Source organism: Erpetoichthys calabaricus, chromosome 10 (genome assembly GCF_900747795.2).
Source record: "Erpetoichthys calabaricus chromosome 10, fErpCal1.3, whole genome shotgun sequence".
Classification (NCBI taxonomy): Eukaryota; Metazoa; Chordata; class Cladistia; order Polypteriformes; family Polypteridae; genus Erpetoichthys; species Erpetoichthys calabaricus.
This window is the reverse complement of record NC_041403.2, coordinates 43,899,299-43,918,039: the sequence shown is the minus strand read 5'-3', so window position 1 is coordinate 43,918,039 and position 18,741 is coordinate 43,899,299. Positions and strand designations below refer to the sequence as shown.

Below are 18,741 nucleotides of genomic sequence, written 5' to 3'. Positions count from 1 at the left end.
ATATAAAATATCATGTGTCTTTGAAGTATAATTACCACAACTAACAAAGAATTTTCTACCTGTCAGGTAGGATTCAAACCAATTTAAGACACTGCCAGAAAGGCAAAAAGATTAATGAAATGGTCTTTACAGTCAAGAGTCCAAAACAGAACTGAACAGGTTAAGAAACATGGCAAATAAATAGTTGAAAAACAGGAAGAGGAGGGAGATGAGGTCATCGGGCTGTTACTTCTTGGGATTTGCAACTTACGTCTTTAGGAGGTGGGCTCTTCTGCTGGTCTGGAAGTGACATCTTCTGAGGCGGAACCAGAAGTGACATCATGAGAGCCAGGCGGAATTTCCTGCATTTGGTCTTCGGTGAGATAAGAGAAAGGATTAGCGCACTCTGCCACCTCCTGGTCTGACCGGGAATTATCTTATTTGAGCCCTTTAGCTGCCTCCCATGCGCACTTGTGTGACAACAGCTTCCTTTTCAACTCTTTATTAACCCACTTTTTAAAATTTACTACAAATTCCAAATTTAGATATGTACCTCTCCTGCAGTACATGTAAAATGTTTTTAAACGTGTTCCACTGCTTCTTGACTGTCTCCACACTTAAAAGCTTATCCCAGTCTATCCTCTTTAGACTTTACCACACCTGCTCAAAATTTGCCCTAACAATGTAAAACTTAATAGTTGTAGCATCCAAACTTTTCCAGAACACTGGGAAATGTGTTATATTATGGTCACTTGACCCTAGTGGTTCAATGAACTCAGCACCCTCAATTTTATCTATATAAGAAACATCATCAGTGATGTATCCTGAGGTCATTGGGCGTTTCGAGTCTCGCAACATCATACACCCTCGCTCAGGCGACCCAGCTGGGATTGATCAAGCTCCAACTTGCATCCCAGTAGCGATCCACAGATCAGCCCTCTTTATCGATAGCCACCTTGAGGCTTTTTCTGCAGATTCACTTGCAGCTTTAATAGCCCTCTTTTTGGCTGCTCCTGTTATGCCCAGCTATTTGAGGACTCTGCAGAATGAGCATCCTACAAATCCTCTGCAGCCAACTTCTATGGGCTCATAGAGTACCCTCCAGCCTCTGTCCCTGCACTCCTCCACCAGCTCCTGGTACTTGGCACGTTTCCTCTGAGCATGGGAAAGGCGCTATATAAATAAGATGTATTATTATTAGCTTCCTCAATACGCTCTTCCCACGGCACAGTCAGTTCTAGCATGATCAGCTGTTTTGAGGCCTCAGTGGTAATGATCATTTCTGGCTGGAGTGATGTAGTTACGATTTGCTGCGGGAACTTCAGCTTCTTTTCCAAGTCAGTCTGCAGCTGCCAGTCACAGGCTGTGTGGAAGAGGCCTGTTATTACTGCCTTTGCCTGGGATTGCTCTCCCGCTTTAACAAAGGTAACTGCCTTCTTTGAGCCACGGAGGAGTTGCTTGTGTTGATGGCTAAAGCCAAGCTTTCAGCAACTGCCTTCAGCACCTTGTCATGGTGCCACCGGTAGCGGCCATCTGCCAGAGCCTTAGGGCAGCTGCTGAGTAGATGTTCTACAGAGCCTCTTCCTGAATAAAGAGGACAGGAGGGTGTCTCGCTCTTCTCCCAGACATGGAGGTTTGCTGGGCTTGGCAGGGCATCATAGACCGCCTGCACCAGAAACTGGACACGAAAGAAATCTCCCAGCATGATGTCCGACCAGGTAATCCTTCGCTGGAGAGTATTCTCCCACCTTGTCCATGCCCCCTGTTGCCAGAGTCCTACTGCCCTGCTCATTCTTCTTCCTCTACCCCTGCTCGGACCTCTTCCTGGAGTAGATGGATTCTCTCCTTGCCCTGGGCCTTTTCGAACTAGGTCTTTGGGAAGTGGCCCAGACCTGCTTTACCTGTTGCCACGGTGCCCACCAGAGTCTTCTGTCTCAGGCGTGACTCTGCCACCTCCACAGCCTTCTCCGCCTTCTATTTCCTGCCTGTCCTCACCTCAATGCCAGCTGCTGACACCTTACAATCCTTGGAGTCCCTGTACTGTAGGGCTCCTCTGGTGCATGCCACCATGAATTCTTCAGTGAGGCCGCTAAATGGTAGCCGCAGGATGTTACTTGTACCATACAGTACTGTGCTGGTGAGGCAGCGTGGGAGCCCCAGCCACCTCCGAAGAAAGCTGCTGATCTTCTTTTCAAGGGACTCAAAACGGGACTGCATATACCAGCAGAGGCCATAGGACTCGGGGCAGGATTGAGTGCTGATAGATCCAGGCTTTAAACCTACCAGGCCTGCCAGACATATCAACCTTGGTGAGCCACGTCCAAAGTTCCTGGGTGGACTTCTGAATGGCAGCTGCATCTTTCAGACTTGAGTCAAAGACTTTCCCCAAACTCTTGACTGGCTGCTCTGTGATGGATGGGATGACTGTTCCCGGGATAGGAAATCGGTACTTATCAGTCACCTTCCCCTTCTTTAGCACCATGGACCTTCACTTGGAAGGCATAAAACTCATCCTTGTAGGATCCACCTGCTCCCTGGGGCAGATGTTGTGTTGGTTAGATCATCCATATAGGCTCTTATCGGGGGCTGTTGTAAACCCGTCTTAGTCAGGGGCCCTCTGCATTCTACCTCGGCTGACTTGACCACCATATTCATGGCAAGGGCAAAAAGAATAACAGAGATGGAGGACCCTGTTATTATTCCCTTGCCAAGCCGATGCCAGTCTGATATTTCTGACCTAGAAGTGACCCTTATCCTGAAGTAGTTATAGTAATCCAGGAATAGATCCCTGATTTTCCTGGGAACATGGTGGCAATGTAGTGTTAGCTCATCCAGTTTGTGTGGTATAGACCCATAGGCATTGGCCAGGTCCAACCACAACACAGCAAGGTCGCCTCTCTGATAAGCTGAGTTACCACACCTGTGTGCTCCAGGCAACCAGAGACTCCAGGAATCCCCCCTTCTGGACCAAGGGGTCGATGTAGTTATTCTTGAGGAGGAACTCTCAGTCTTTGGGATACAATGCTGAAAAACACCTTTCCTTCTACACTCAGCAGGGAGAGCATTCAGAACTGGTCAATGTTCCTGGAATTCTCCTCTTTAGGGATTCAAACTCCCTCAGCACACCTCCACTGGTCAGTGACTTTCCCTCTTGGCCAAATCACCTTCAAGATCTTACATAGGTGCTGGAGAAGCGCAGGGCAGCGCTTATAAATGAGGTAGGGTACGCCGCTCAGGCCTGGAGTGGAAGCTGATCGGGCTGCCTTGATGGCCTCCTCAACCTCCTTCAGACTTGGCTCACCCAGCTTGAATGCTGTTATTGGGAGGGCAGGGTTGATGAGGGCTTTATTGGCATCGAGATCTTGATCCTTCCTAGGATCGCTCAATTTGTCCTGGAGGAAGCACTTCACTTTCTCCGATGAACACTTAAGAAGCCCACTGCACTTATCCCCTAGCAGTTGTTTCATAAAACCAAAGGGATTGGCAATAAAGGCCGCCCACCTCCTTGCTCTGTCTCTTCCCCGCCTCCTGTGCCACTCTGCTCTGTGAAGGGTAATCAGTTTATTCCGCAGGATTTTTTGCACTTCTGCCAATGCCTGCTTTTCCTCATCAGCAGCCGTCTTGTACTGCTTCTTACCCTGAGGTTCATAGTATATGAGGTGGACTTGGTCTTACCCTTCTCTTGATTATTTCAAAATACTAAATCCAGACAGGCTTCAGCCCACGTTGATGCTTTAACATACTGTGTTAATAAACAGTCACTGATTACTTCTAAAAACTCCTGCTTTTGCGTTTGCAAGGTTATCCCAGTTAATAATTGGTAGTTAATGTACCCCATGACCATAATCCCGTGTAAACGTGCCTTTTATTTATTACTAAAAAAGATTGCATTGGGTGGTTTATAACACACTCCTAAAATGAGGCCTCTTTACCTAATGCTTTCCAGGCAAAGCCACATGTCCTCACTAAGATGGAGCTCATCGTCCAATTGAAGAAGACTTGCATTTAAATTATGTTTGACATAAACAGCAACCCCACCTCCTTTTCTGTTCCATCTGTTCTTCCTAATAAAAGTATATCCCTCAATGTTATACTCATCCCATCGTCAAATAACATCTGTTACTAATAATCTTCCTAAACTCCCCAGAAGACTATATCTGCCTGCCAGAATAAGCAGTTTTCAAAAGTCATGCAATACTTTCTTCAAGCTGATTTTAATAAAGTGCCATACTGAAACGTAGGTGCTCCTGAAAATATTCAATTTATGCAACAAAAATGCATATCTGTCAATACAGCAAGAGGCTGTGATTCTAAAACTAATTGATATGAATATTGCTCCAGGCAAATTGAATTGCAAAATGAAATTCTATATTGGATTTATGCCGTTAAAGCCTTGCACAGTTTAGGAATGCACTCTTTGAGATATAAAACTATTCACAACACTTTATTTCTTACTACAGGTAATATCAAGCATTTCAGCTCTGTGTAGGGAAAATCTACTTTATGAGAGATGTGCCAGAGGGAGTGGACCAAAAGAAACAAACTCAGCTTGGGATTTGTAGTAAGTACATTGTAAATGTTATTCTGTTATATATTACAAAAAAATCAAAGATTTCCTCATATAGTATACTGCATGACTCTGAGTTTGTGCAACATGCCTCTCTGTCTGCTGCAGTAATCCACAATCTTTCAATTGTAAAAAGAACAAATGTTAGAGCAAGTAACTAAATGACAATTTATTTGGTGCCACTTCTGTAAAGCTACAAATAATATCAACAACAAATTTTAAAGTTTATTAAAATACTGAAGTTCATAGAAGGTTTCTCTGCAAGAAGCACTCCGTTTAGTGCCCCTAATTAATGCATGAAAACTTAACATTCTTCAAGTTTTATTTGTTACAATACTAGCCTTACAAAGAGGAAATTCAAATTTTCTGAAACTATTTCACTATTAGTAGCAATGACTTCATAAGTTTCTTTCATAATAAATGAGATAACATGATATTACAAATTGGGTAGTCTGCTGCTAGTTTCAGTAGCAGTCTTTCACATTATGTCACCTCTTGCGCTCATCACACATTAATATATCTGTGCTAATTAGTTTCTGTTTCAAGTAGTTTGTTGTCCAAGTGGAAATTACTCTGTTTACTGCAAAGTAACCATAATTTAAGAACATGCATATTTGTGCGGCACTGGTCTTAGTTGTCTTCTTCTCATTAATAAAATTGTTTTTAATACATGGTTAAATCTGAAGACAGTTTCCCTCATTTCTCTTCATAGTTACATATTGTGTAACACAAGATTCAGTGCTTGGATCAGTTTATTATTACACAAAGAATATATCATTGGGCATGTTGCACAGTATTGGGTCTGTCTGAAATACAAAAGGGGAAGAATTTGGGTGTGACACTAACACAATTCCCATGTGCTCTAGAATGGAAGAGAACTCTCCAGTGGACTGCTGAGATGTCATTTCAATTCCCAGCTTGTCAGTCCCACCTCTTCTACTTTATCCGATACAAATACAGCAATCGCATGAAGTCAGCTGTCCTTCTGGACCAGACTTCTGACCGACAAGGATAGCCTTCTTAAAAGACAGCAACTCTGACAGGCTGTAAGCCTGGCATTACTAGCAACATTATTGACATTACTAGCAACACTTTTTTTTAATGAGCATTTCCCTGCCATTTTTCTTTAATCTACATTACTGGACATTAATCGGGGTCACCTGTGATGTCTCAAACTTTTATGTGTTTCTGCTTTATTTTACAATACTGTATATACTAGCTGGTTCAGTTTATGGTAAGTTGTGGAATATTGGTCTAGTGCAGAAGCATCCTCTTACTGAAATTAACTGCAGTCTCACTCATGGATGTCATTCTTGACATGCACCTTCCAAGATGCTAGTCACATGTGTTACTAAAATGCTTTACATTTTTCATTTCCACTGCTGGTAAATATAACTGTCACTATGATATAATAAAGGAAATTTTAAAATAAAAAAAAGAGATAAAGGAAATACTTGTCCCATTAGAGCCTGCTAACTGTTATACAGAGGGAAATAGCTGATTATATGACCATGGGGGTCTCAGGCTTGGGTACCTGGGAGGCCAGTGTGTCCTCTGTTTAGCTGTTAAAGGATTTTGCATTTATTGATATGCATTATACCTGCTCTGATTTAGCTACAATAATGAGGGCAGATCACCAGAATGCTTAATGTAATTGCAAGAGATTAGTACTCCCTCTATCATTTTTTTCTTCTTGTATTCTTAATATTTGCATATTTGTTATATTAAGTTTGTCTGTTGCCTCAGTTATACGGAATTTGGTAAATGCAAAAGCAACACTAATGTTTGTGATGCGCCATCTGTTGAAATGAAAAAAATGTAATGAATGTCATTACTACTTGCATTACAAAAAAACTGTCAGTTTATATTGTATGAGTGTGCTTCAATAGTAATTAGTGTATGTATTCTGAGCATACTGCGGTGAGCTGGCACCCTGCCCACAGGTTTGTTTCCTGCCTTGCGCCCTGTGTTGGCTGGGATTGGCTCTAGCAGACCCCCCGTGACCCTGTAGTTAGGATATAGCGGGTTGGATAATGGATGGATGGATGGATTCTGAGCATACTGTAAGAATACACTAAGCTGAATTAAATTAACTTAAAATTAATATTTGTTAGCATCCTTAAACTCTGCCCCCATTTCTTTCAGGTTTCTGTTATTTTAATTTAACTGACCATACTTCACACTACAATATATATATATTTATATATATAAAATTCCTATGTGCGTCCAGGTGTCCGTGTGTGGGTGTCTTCTGATGAAGTGCGCATGCGCGGGGCACGGTGCGATGCGCGATATTACTGTCAGAGAAAGTTAGAGGCATTTTACGGAAATACAAACCAGTATTACTGCGAGAGGAAATTAAAGGTACACAATACAGTGACGCATATTACAGCCACATACAAGCCAGTATTACTGTCAGAGGAGATTAAAGGCATATTACCGACGCGCACGCCTGTATTACCGCCAGAGAAAATTAAAGTTATATTACGGACGTACAAGCCAGCGGACGTACAAGCCAGCAGTCGTACAAGACGGTATCCTTCAATAAGGGCGCGCACAGGCATCCTTCAATAAGGACGCGCACAAAAAGGCGAGCCTCAAATGGGCGACCTCAATTGGGCGCAGCGAATAAAGGCACGCGTAAATAAAGATCTGCACCTTTGTTGCTCTTCACATATTCCAGAGCCATTTGAACTAAATTATCTACGAACGCCTTTATTCGCTGCGCTCAATTGAGGTCGCCCTTTTGAAGCTCGCCTTTTTGTGCGCGCCCTTATTGAATAGAGCCGTACAAGACAGTATTACTATCACAGAAAATTAAAGACACACAATACACGGCGGCAGCCCACGAAGAATGGTCAGCTCAGCAAGTAAACATCAACAAAAGAAAGGCTGAAAGAAAGAAAAATACCACCAACAAAAAATAATGAGGTCAAAGTCCCTTGCCATTTAATATAGACTGTTCCTACTAATCTTTATGCACTACTGTTCTAGCGCCCGTTATTGTAACGGGCTAAATGACTAGTATATATATAATTACATGTATTTTTTTCTTTCTGAATATAACGTTACAAATTTGTTTTTATTTATTAGTTTTTTTGTTTTTTTTCCTCATCAACTGACAAGTGCAATTAGGGCTTTCAGGTGTGGCCTAAGCAGCACTATTTGTGCAATTTGATTACGTCATCCCTTGAACTTTTGCTTTAATCTCTTAGATTTTTAGAGTTGTTTAGATAATTATTGGATAACCTTTTTGTTTCTTTTGATTTTATGCTTTTAATTCTTTGGTTTAAGTTTGCTTTGGAACTAGTTGGCTTTTTTTTTTTGTATTTTGTTTCTTTGTAAATTGTTTTTGAATGTAATTTTATTTTATTTTATTTTTTTCTTGTGTTATTGGATATTTTTCATTACTAAGATATATAAACTAAGTTAAATATGAAGATTTTGCCTATTTGGACCAGGAGGTTTGGTAATTCCCATCTCCCTTTAACTGATTTTGTAGGTTTTTAGAGAGCGTAGTTTTCTATATAGAGTTCAGACCTTGAGTTTCTAAGGGCTAAAATCACAACATATATATAATAAATTGTGTTGTCTACATAAATTCAAAAAGTTTTTTTTTAATCAAGGGTATTAAATGTAGGGTGTTAAATAACACATTTCTGTAATTAGTACCATTCCATGTTTCTTTACAAGTACACACTTAAAATATATCCATTTAGATGATTTTACTATTAAAAATTGAACAGTTGCTGGTTAACTGACTTACTCTTGGACTAATCTGGCAGTGCCTTTAGACATTAGTCTCTTATGTCTAAAACTGAAAATTATTCTTCTCAGACTGGCTACTTTGTTCCTCTAAATATGTTAATATACAAGCAATACCAACAAAATAAACAGGCTGTGTGTGTTCTAGGAGCAATGCTGGATTCACTGGAGAAAATGGTGGTATCCTGATTGATGATTCTCAACCCCTGTATGATGTCTTGGCTAAACAGAGGAGCATGTTCAATAACAGACTAAGACAACTGCATTGCTCTGAGGAGCATAATGTGTCAGCTCTCAGCAAGCAGGCTCTATAATGAGTCACCTCATGACTGAGGTGGTCTCATTCCCTTTGTGCTGAATGGTACTGAGGTGGTCTAACAGACCTCTTACGGACAATGACACCATGTGCAAAGTACTGTGCCAGAGACTGACATACTGTATGTTATTAATTCTGTGAAACTGCAGTGATAATGCAATGTGCAATTCTAATCACTTTACACTAATACCACAAAAATGCACACTTCATTAACATTTTTATAGATACAGATCATTCTTGGTATATGTATACTGTATGCCTTTTTGTCTGCTACTGTAACCCTGCAATATCCTTCAGTATCTATCTATCTATCTATCTATCTATCTATCTATCTATCTATCTATCTATCTATCTATCTATCTATCTATCTATCATCTACATGCTATACTTCTTATAATCTGAGTTTTGGAATAAACATAAATGTACAAAACTGTTATATATCCTATGTCTCTCAAAAGTAAAGAGCATCTTTTTTTAAATACAGGCTGTATTTATAAGAATAAATAAGCAGTTAATATATTTTATATGTTTTTCAGTTAGGAAAAAAAAGTCCAGATAATCCCTCTCCTAGGAAATCAGTCATATAGAGAGATGTTGTGACAGAGAATTTAACTGCAAACCAATAATACTAAGCTGCCATTTTTTATTCTCTCTACGATTGTAGACTTATTGGACGCCTTACATATTACTTGTTATTTATGTTTAATTAAAGTTTTGAAGAAATTGATTATTTTAATTAGAGTGTTGAGACATACATTATCTTTGTTACAACATGGAAAATTTTTTATTCTTTAAATACATTTTTTTCTCCACATTTTGAGGTACTTTTTCGGAGTTAAAAATCTGGAGTTTATTATTATGTTGCACTCTTTAGGTATTCTGAGCTATTTTAAATTTTATTAATGTTTTCATTTGTTTATTTAATGGCAACATTTTGTTTTTGGTGTTCATCATCTGTTATATCTCAGTCAGGGTTCCTTCCTTGGCTGAGGTTTAAAGTCTTGTTTTATGTTCTTTTTTTCTTTGTTGTGCCATGTATTTATGTTAATGTTACTTTTATTAATGATCTATTGTGTTTTCTTTGCCTGTGTTATGGTCCATTTGGTTTGTGGTTAGTCCCCCAAGAAGTAAGGCCACCTGCCAATCACTGCCAGGAACTGCTGTTCGCCCTATAAATCTTTAGGATCTCCCGTAGATCCTGGCGGTTCATTTCAAATACACTTAGTGGTGAGTCCTTGTGCTTTTTGGGGATACATACTTTGGAACTTTTAGTTCTCGATATAATCAGCTACCTCAAAGTAAAAAAATAAAATAAAAAAATCATGTACTGTGCAGCAGCAATGTGCAAAAACAACTACAGTTTTTGAAGAACTATCTCTATATTGTACATATGAATTTCTGGGTATATTGTGAGTCTTCTTCTGCTGTGGAAAAAACTTTCTTCTGTTTTCAAAGAAGTTGATGAGAATGCAAAACAATTCTTTGTTATGTTATGCACAAATGTCTTGGTCCAGGAAGTGAGCAATTAATTAAACTTTCTGCTTTTATGCTTTTCTGTTATATTACCTCACATCATCTGACACTTAATATGCATAATATGCAGAGCCTTATTATTCCATCCAATCAACAAGTGCCACCAGTAATTTCAGACTCCTTTCGACTCTGCCATTTACCTGAATGCTGTTTCATTGAAAGCGGCGTCCTGTGTATTTTTCTGTTGACTTAGTGCTCCTTCATAGGAGGGGTCATTAGGCCTTCCCATTAGTTTATGCTCGCTTTTTAAAAGGGTGTTCATTACTCATTTACCACATTCTGAAATAAGGCCAACCTCGTTCTCAAACTTTATGTTATGTTTAGTTAACCCTTTAGTTACCTTCAGTGCTTTTCCTTATGTTTTACAGTAATCCCTCCTCCATCGCGGGGGTTGCGTTCCAGAGCCACCCGCGAAATAGGAAAATCCGCGAAGTAGAAACCATATGTTTATATGGTTATTTTTATATTATCATGCTTGGGTCACAGATTTGCGCAGAAACACAGGAGGTTGTAGAGAGACAGGAACGTTATTCAAACAGTGCAAACAAACATTTGTCTCTTTTTCAAAAGTTTAAACTGTGCTCCATGACAAGACAGAGATGACAGTTCTGTCTCACAATTAAAAGAATGCAAACATATCTTCCTTTTCAAAGGAGTGCGCGTCAGGAGAGAGAGAACAAAGCAAGCAGTCAAAAAAAAAATCAATAGGGCTTTTTGGCTTTTAAGTATGCGAAGCACCACCGGGACAAAGCTGTTGAAGGCGGCAGCTCACACCCCCTCGTCAGGAGCAGAGAGAGAGAGAGAGAGAGCCACAGAAAAATAAAGTCAAAAATCAATACGTGCCCTTTGAGCTTTTAAGTATACGAAGCACCGTGCAGCATGTCCTTCAGGAAGCAGCTGCACACAGCCCCCCTGCTCACACCCCCCTACGTCAGCGCAAGAGAGAGAGAGAGAGAGAGAAAGTAAGTTGGGTAGCTTCTCAGCCATCTGCCAATAGCGTCCCTTGTATGAAATCAACTGGGCAAACCAACTGAGGAAGCATGTACCAGAAATTAAAAGACCCATTGTCCGCAGAAACCCGCGAAGCAGCGAAAAATCCACGATATATATTTAAATATGCTTACATATAAAATCCGCGATGGAGTGAAGCCGCGAAAGGCGAAGCGCGATATAGCGAGGGATCACTGTAATGAATTCATTGCCACAACCTCATCCATGTATATATTTGTGATAATTTGTAAAGATTATATATCAACTAAAAATTCCATACTTCACACCCAGCAAATATCATTGCTGTTCTCATTCTCTCCACCATGTCAACTTCTCCAGCAATCTGCCTATGTATTTTGCCGTAAGAAAGATTCAAATCCCATTAACTTTGTACGGGTTACCATCATGCAAATTCTGGGCCTAACCCGCCTTAACCACATCATAATCTTTGAATTAGGACACAAGATCGAAGTTGTAGCCCCAGTGGTCCACAAGTAATCACATTGTGATCACATAAAAGACGGACACAGTCCTTAGTATTTTATATACGTATCTTTTGTAAAGGTGTTTTCTCTGAACTAATGGTTAAAAAAATGAATTGGTATCCTAAAAATGAGGCATTGTAGAGGCATCAAAAAAGTGAACATACAGTTTCACCAATAATCACACACATTAATGAGGCTTTCACTTGGAGGACAATAGAAGAAATATATTAACATTAATATTAGGATGGAGAGAAGCAATGTTAATCTGCTCCACAACATATTACTGGCTACTCAGAAGGCTGATGACATTTTACTACTGGTGGCCAATATAGAATAGAAAATGGTGTGAAAATTTGTTGGAAACAAACAGACTAATAGCATATCATAGCTAATGAATTGCAAAAGTTTGAAATGTCAGATACTAAGAACTGCAATCCCTACCTTTTCAATTATGCAAATTGAACCCTAGATGCTTTACTTTTGGAGAGGTTTGTTCACTCATTTCTTTCTTAATTTATTCACTTTATTCGGGTATTAGGAAGTACTTGAAAGATATAAACAGTAATCAGTGCTGGCATTGCCACTGTGATGCGCTCATCCCGTATTTCAGAGATTATACACCTGTTGCATGATGGGAGATCATATCTAAATAGCAGATACTATTTTTAAGAAGATGACTGTTTTTATGTAAAAGTACACCACTATGTAAAAATATACATTTTAAGAAAACAGTATTATATTTTTTTGTTATTTTTTAAGTAATTCCAAAGAACATTTGTTATTTCAAATAGAGTTCCAGCTTGGACTGAAGAATTTTCTTTCTGCACTTGAACATTTCCTGTCATAGAATAATAATCTGTAGTTTTGATACCTATTTAAATCGTAAAAGATATATCAAAAACATTCTGAAAAGTAGGCTAATACAACCAAGGCTCATCTTTTTTATTGCCTCAGGGTGTACTCCGAAAACATTTAAATTGCATTTCTAAAAATAATGCAGAGTCAAAAGTAACATGAATCCTGCTTTTTATATTAAAAATTGGATTGGAAAAATGACATATGGATCAGCATAATTATACCTTGAATTTTATTTCATGGCAAAGCAAATGGATAAAAAAACAGCATCTTTTTTTATCAATGTTTTGTTTACTGTTTAACTTTTCACAAGTCATTAAAAAGGCACCATCTGCTGTAAGCTTTCCTATATTACACAACTGAAAGATAGCTTTTGTTATTTGGTATTAAATATTTTTCAGCTGAAATCGCTGTGCTGAAACCAAGAACTTGCATTCTTTCCTCCTACTCATATTGAAAAATACATAATGAGAAAAAAATATTCTGCATACACAAAACATAGTTTCCTAGTTTATGCAATATGTGCATTGCATTGTTTTTAGGAGCTTAGGAGCTCTAGCAATTCGAGTGCAATAGCTATGATTTGTGAAAAGAGCATTGATTCTTTTATTGAATCCAAGTTTTCCTTTATTTATAGCAGGGTCACAAGGAGCCTGAGTCTATCTGAGCAGCATCTGATGCAATGTGAGGCAGAACCTAAAGAGAACATTTACATAAGCTCATGCCAACCCAAACAGAGATACATATATATACATACATACTACATAATTCACCTGTCTTTCAAAAGAAAGAGTTCCTGGACAAAAGCCATATTGAAATTAGAAGAATATGCTTATTTTATACAGATGGTAAATGGACGTGAATCAAACTCATAAATGTTTGAGCAGATAATGGTCCAGCAATCTCCGTTCAAAACACAATCTCCGAAAGGAACAGACTTGGAAAACTAATGAATCTTCCCAGAAGTGGCTGATATGTCAAAGGTACTCTAGAAAAAGCATCCAAAGACCTGAAGCTGCTCTTCGTACTCTTAGTAAAAGTCAGTATTCATAACTATACAATCAGAAAAGCAATGAAAACAGTGGACACCATTGAAGAGTAGAGAATACTTGTCTCTTATTTGCCAGGAATATGGATGGGCGATTCCTAGGCCTTTTGATAGAATGTTATATGGGCAGATGAGACTAAAATAGAACATATTTGATGACTTGGGTCCATTCAAATACTGCATTCCAGGAACATCTTACCAACCTGGTGTTTGGACCTGAAGAATATGCCACTATTGAAAGAATCATGCAAAAATTGTTAAGGAAAATATTCTGTCATCTGTCCCATTGCTGAAAGTATAGCACAGTCGGATCATGCAGCAAGCAAATCATCTAAAACACATCTACAAGACCACATTAGCATGCATCAAAAGAAAAAGAAGCAAAACTAAAGTTTTTTCTAGCCTAGTCACAATTCTGACCTACAGTGTATCCAGTAGAAATGTTGTGGAAGGACCTGAAAGGAGTTCATGCCCTTTAAAAACCTCCAAGTGCTTTTAAGTTAAAGCAGTTCTGCAAAGAAGAATGTGCTATCATTCCTCTGCGGGCCTGAAAGGTTGATATTGAATCAGTGAAAACATTTTTTGCAGTTATTTCAGCTAAAGGTGATATAAACAATTAATAAGTATAAGAGGGCAATAACATTTCCACTATGTGTCAGTCTGTGCTGAATAATTTTATTATTTCAATAAATACCAAGTAAGAAGTGTGCATTTTTTTTACATGGGGATTCTTTATCTAAAATTTCTAAAACATTCATTCAAATATTTGCAGAAACAGAGGACATCAGAGATCAGGAAGTTACTTTTACACAACACTGTAAGCTGATTGGTAGCCCTCACTGGTGTGAGGGAAAGTTACTGGCCCTCCTTCCAGAGTCAAACTCTCCACCTGTTGCTTGCTGAGGTACAACTACCTATAATTCTTTAATGAAAAAAAACAGATGAATGAATGGATAGAAACTCTATTTGTTCTCAAGGGGTAAATAAGACTACAGTAATTACTAATGTGTGTTATTTTATGTTGGAGAAGGCAACAAAGTAAGAAATAATTAGAGACTTTTTAAAAGAGTGGTGGCTTAGGTTTTTAAACCACTGAAGTGCTTAAAACTACCATCCATGCAGTGCATAGTAAGCATCATGAAGATTGTGTTTTCTTAGAATAATGAATATAGTTAACAATATCAGTTATAAGTTCAGGGTAAATGTTATTAAATGACCTTAATACATTTAGGAATTTCAGCTAATGCAACTAGAAAAGGTTTGCTTGTTATAAATATACCATGTTTTGATTGAATAGGCATTTAAAATGTTTGCTATTAAGAACTGAGAAAGCTTACACTAAGCAAAGGCTGCCGTGTACAAGCATATTAAAGTCTTTTAATTGTACTTTACTAAACTATGTAACTTGTTTTTTTTTTCATAATGATGTATATATTGTAATGAGTGGCCTGCTGAGAAATGGACCTGCAGGCAGCAAACAATGAACAGAACTGGAACAGAGCTCACCGAGGTTCGAGAAGGCTGTGGAAATTCAATGCTGGCACTGAAGCCAGGACCATACAATTTATTTTTATTTTTGTATAGCCCAAAATCACACAAGAAGTGCCGCAACAGGCTTTATCAGACCCTACCTTTGGGCTTTAACAGGCTCTGAGGCTAGGGATCTGCACTGGCAATTGGAAGGTTGCTGGTTTGAATCCCGTAAATGCCAAGAAGGGGGTCAATACAATACAATACAATACACAGAAAAGTATAAAAATTAAAATTTTAGAAGTACGGAGCAGATTTTAACAGTAGATGATATCACATAAGAAGATTTGGATATATTTAGAGTCCTGGAGACCTCAGCCATCAAGCGGCCTACCCCCTTTGGCCATTCAACGGCTGAAACAGTGCTGGGCCAGCCAATCTGATGAAATTTCCCTCGATTCCTGCGATCCTCCATCAGGGATGACTTTACCTTATGCAGGCAAAACAACTTGACAGGTGGGCCGTGGCACCAAGTGCCACATTTGAGTACCAAGAAGAGAAACAGAATAGGTGAGGTTGAAAGAAGGCAGGCAGTGGTAGCGCAGTGTGCTAAGTACCCCCAGAAGAGAAAAAGGCTCAGGTACCCAAACAAAAAAAGGAGGAGGCAACTTGGGTGGAGGTATGCATTGCTTTGTCAGAAGGAAAAGGAGTGCACATCTCAGCAATTGACAGGAACATTCCTCATTTTTTGATTAAAGGGGGGCAACAAAAAGAGTTGGTGCTCTCCTGATGAAAAATAAAGACAAGTTAATTGTGGGGATCGGCTTGTTGTGACACTCCTGAAGGTCACAATGCAGCATGAGAGCTCCATCCTTCAGTAAAGTAGGTCTGGCAATAACCGCCATCTTCCTGTTGCAGAGCTGTTTATATACTGTATATCCCAGAGACCAGGAGAAACAGGTCTTATTGCAGTCATACCGAAAGTGATGTCAGTCATCCTCCAATGGCTTCTCTTCAATTCTCAAAAAAATGAAAACAGTGTTTAAGTCTGGTACTTCACTTTTTTATTTCCCCATAAACCCCCAAACCTTTGTCCATGAGACACTCCCAATGCTCATGTGTCTCACAGTGGTGACAAAAGTCTGGCAAAATAACTCCTTGATGATAGGGATCAATACTTGAAACTAATCAATGAGCAAGTGGTTGTTCTTTGTAATGTTTAAGTGTTTTTGTCCTTAGCAGCTTGTTTTTAGGCTAACATTAAGCCAAGGGGTAAAAGAACCCAAACAGATGGCTTCAACCACTGAACTGCTGCTCCGTTGCTATAGAGCACACAAAGACACATGATATCCTATATGGTGTTCCACAAGGCTCTATCCTGGGTCCGCTGCTCTTCTCAATCTACATGCTTCCATTAGGTCAGATTATCTCAGGGCACAACATGAGCTACCACAGCTATGCTGATGACACACAGCTGTATTTATCAATTGCACCTGATGACCCCGATTCTCTTGATTCACTAGCACAATGTCTAACTTGTATCTCAGAATGGATGAATAGTAACTTTCTCAAGTTAAATAAAGAGAAAACTGAAATCTTAGTGATTGGCAATAATGGATACAATGAGGCTATTAGAAATAAACTGGATGCATTGGGATTAAAAGTCAAAATGGAGGTAAAAAGCTTAGGGGTAACTGTTGACTGTAATCTAAATTTTAAATTGCATATTAATCAGATCACTAGGACAGCATTTTTTCACTTAAGAAACATAGCAAAAGTTAGACCTCTTATATCATTGAAAGATGCTGAGAAATTAGTTCACACGTTTGTTTTCAGTCGACTAGATTACTGTAACGCAATCCTCTCAGGACTACCCAAAAAAGACAAATAAATCGTTTGCAACTAGTGCAGAATGCAGCTGCTAGAATCCTAACCAGGAAATGAAAATCCGACCACATCTCTCCAGTTTTGATGTTACTACACTGGTTACCTGTGTCATTCAGGATTGACTTTAAAATTCTGCTTATGGTCTATAAAGCCTTAAATAATCTCGCCCCATCTTATTATATCGGAATGTGTGACATCTTATATTCCAAATCATAACCTCAGATCCTCAACTGAGTGTCTCCTTAGAATTCCAAGAGCAAAACTTAAAAGAAGTGGTGAGGCAGCCTTCTGCTGTTATGCACCTAAAATCTGGAATAGCCTGCCAGTAGGAATTCGCCAGGCTGATACAGTGGAGCACTTTAAAACACTGCTGAAAGCACATTACTTTAACATGGCCTTCTCTTAACTTAACTGTAATTTAAATGCTGATACTCTGTATATCCAATTCATTATAATAACTATTCATGGTGGCTTTAAAATCTGTACTAACCCCTACTCTCTCTTCTGTTTCCTTTTCCGGTGTCCTTTTGGTGGTGGCGCTACTCTAAGTACAATGATGTTCCAAAAATGATGGATGGATTAAAAGCCAGAAGTCTGTATGACCATCAGCATCAAATGACTCCGTGAGAACCCTAACCAAAGAGGACTGTTTCATTTATGTTAGGTAGAATGCCCAGAGGGGACTGGGTGGTCTCGTGGCCTGGAACCCCTACAGATTTTATTTTTTTCTCCAGCTTTCTGGAGTTTTTTTTTGTTTTTTCTGTCCACCCTGGCCATCAGACCTTACTCCTTTTCTATGTTAACTAATGTTGTCCAATTTTAATTTCTTATTTTGTCTTTTATTTTTCTTTTCTTCATTATGTAAAGCACTTTGAGCTACTTTTTTTATGAAAATGTGCTATATAAATAAATGTTGTTGTTGTTGTTGTAGAGGTCCTTGATTCAAATCCCAACTCATTTGTGGAGTCTGCACATTCTCCTCCAATCTGTGTACATTTTCTTAGAGTAAACTGGTTTTCTTCCCAACTAAACTGCCCAGTATGAGTGAGTATGGGTTCATGTGCTGAAGCTGCTACCACCCTGACCCTGAATACGTGATTTCAGTGATGGATGATTAACATTTTTCTACCGCAACAACAACAGCATTGATTTGTATTGCACATTTTTATACAACACATTTGGCTTAAAGATGTCATGTCATTTTCAAAACTGCATAATCCAGAGCAAGGTCACAAGGACGGCTAGAGCCCATCCTAACTAACAAAGGGCACAGGATAGAAACAAACCCAACACAGGGTGCTAATCCATCACACACACACACACACACACCAAACACATACTAGGGCCAGTTTAGTGTCACCAATTCAGCTAACTGCCATGGAGACACAGGGAGAGCATGCAAATTCCACACAAGGAGGACCCGGGACACAGACACTGGTCTTCTTACTGCGAGGCAGCAGCACTACCACTACATCACTGCGCTGCCTCCTTTACAAGATGTTCAATAAATAATTGCAAATAAATAGTAAAATAAGTTAGAAATAAAATGTATATGCCAGTGGGCGGCACGGTGGCGCAGTGGGTAGCGCTGCTGCCTCGCAGTTGGGAGATCTGGGGACCTGGGTTCGATTCCCGGGTCCTCCCTGCGTGAAGTTTGCATGTTCTCCCCGTGTTTGCGTGGGTTTCCTCCTACAGTCCAAAGACATGCAGGTTAGGTGGATTGGCGATTCTAAATTGGCCCTAGTGTGTGCTTGGTGTGTGGGTGTGTTTGTGTGTGTCCTGCGGTGGGTTGGCACCCTGCCCGGGATTGTTTCCTGCCTTGTGCCCTATGTTGGCTGGGATTGGC

General features: G+C 39.3%; 2 pseudogenes; one reads left to right on the top strand and one right to left on the bottom strand.

The window, feature by feature from the left end:
- Positions 1-873: 873 nt before the first annotated feature.
- Positions 874-3,960, bottom strand: LOC114658372 (uncharacterized; annotated as a pseudogene).
- Positions 3,961-6,057: 2,097 nt separating this feature from the next.
- On the top strand, positions 6,058-17,428 carry LOC127529314 (uncharacterized; annotated as a pseudogene).
- The last annotated feature ends 1,313 nt before the right edge of the window (positions 17,429-18,741 follow it).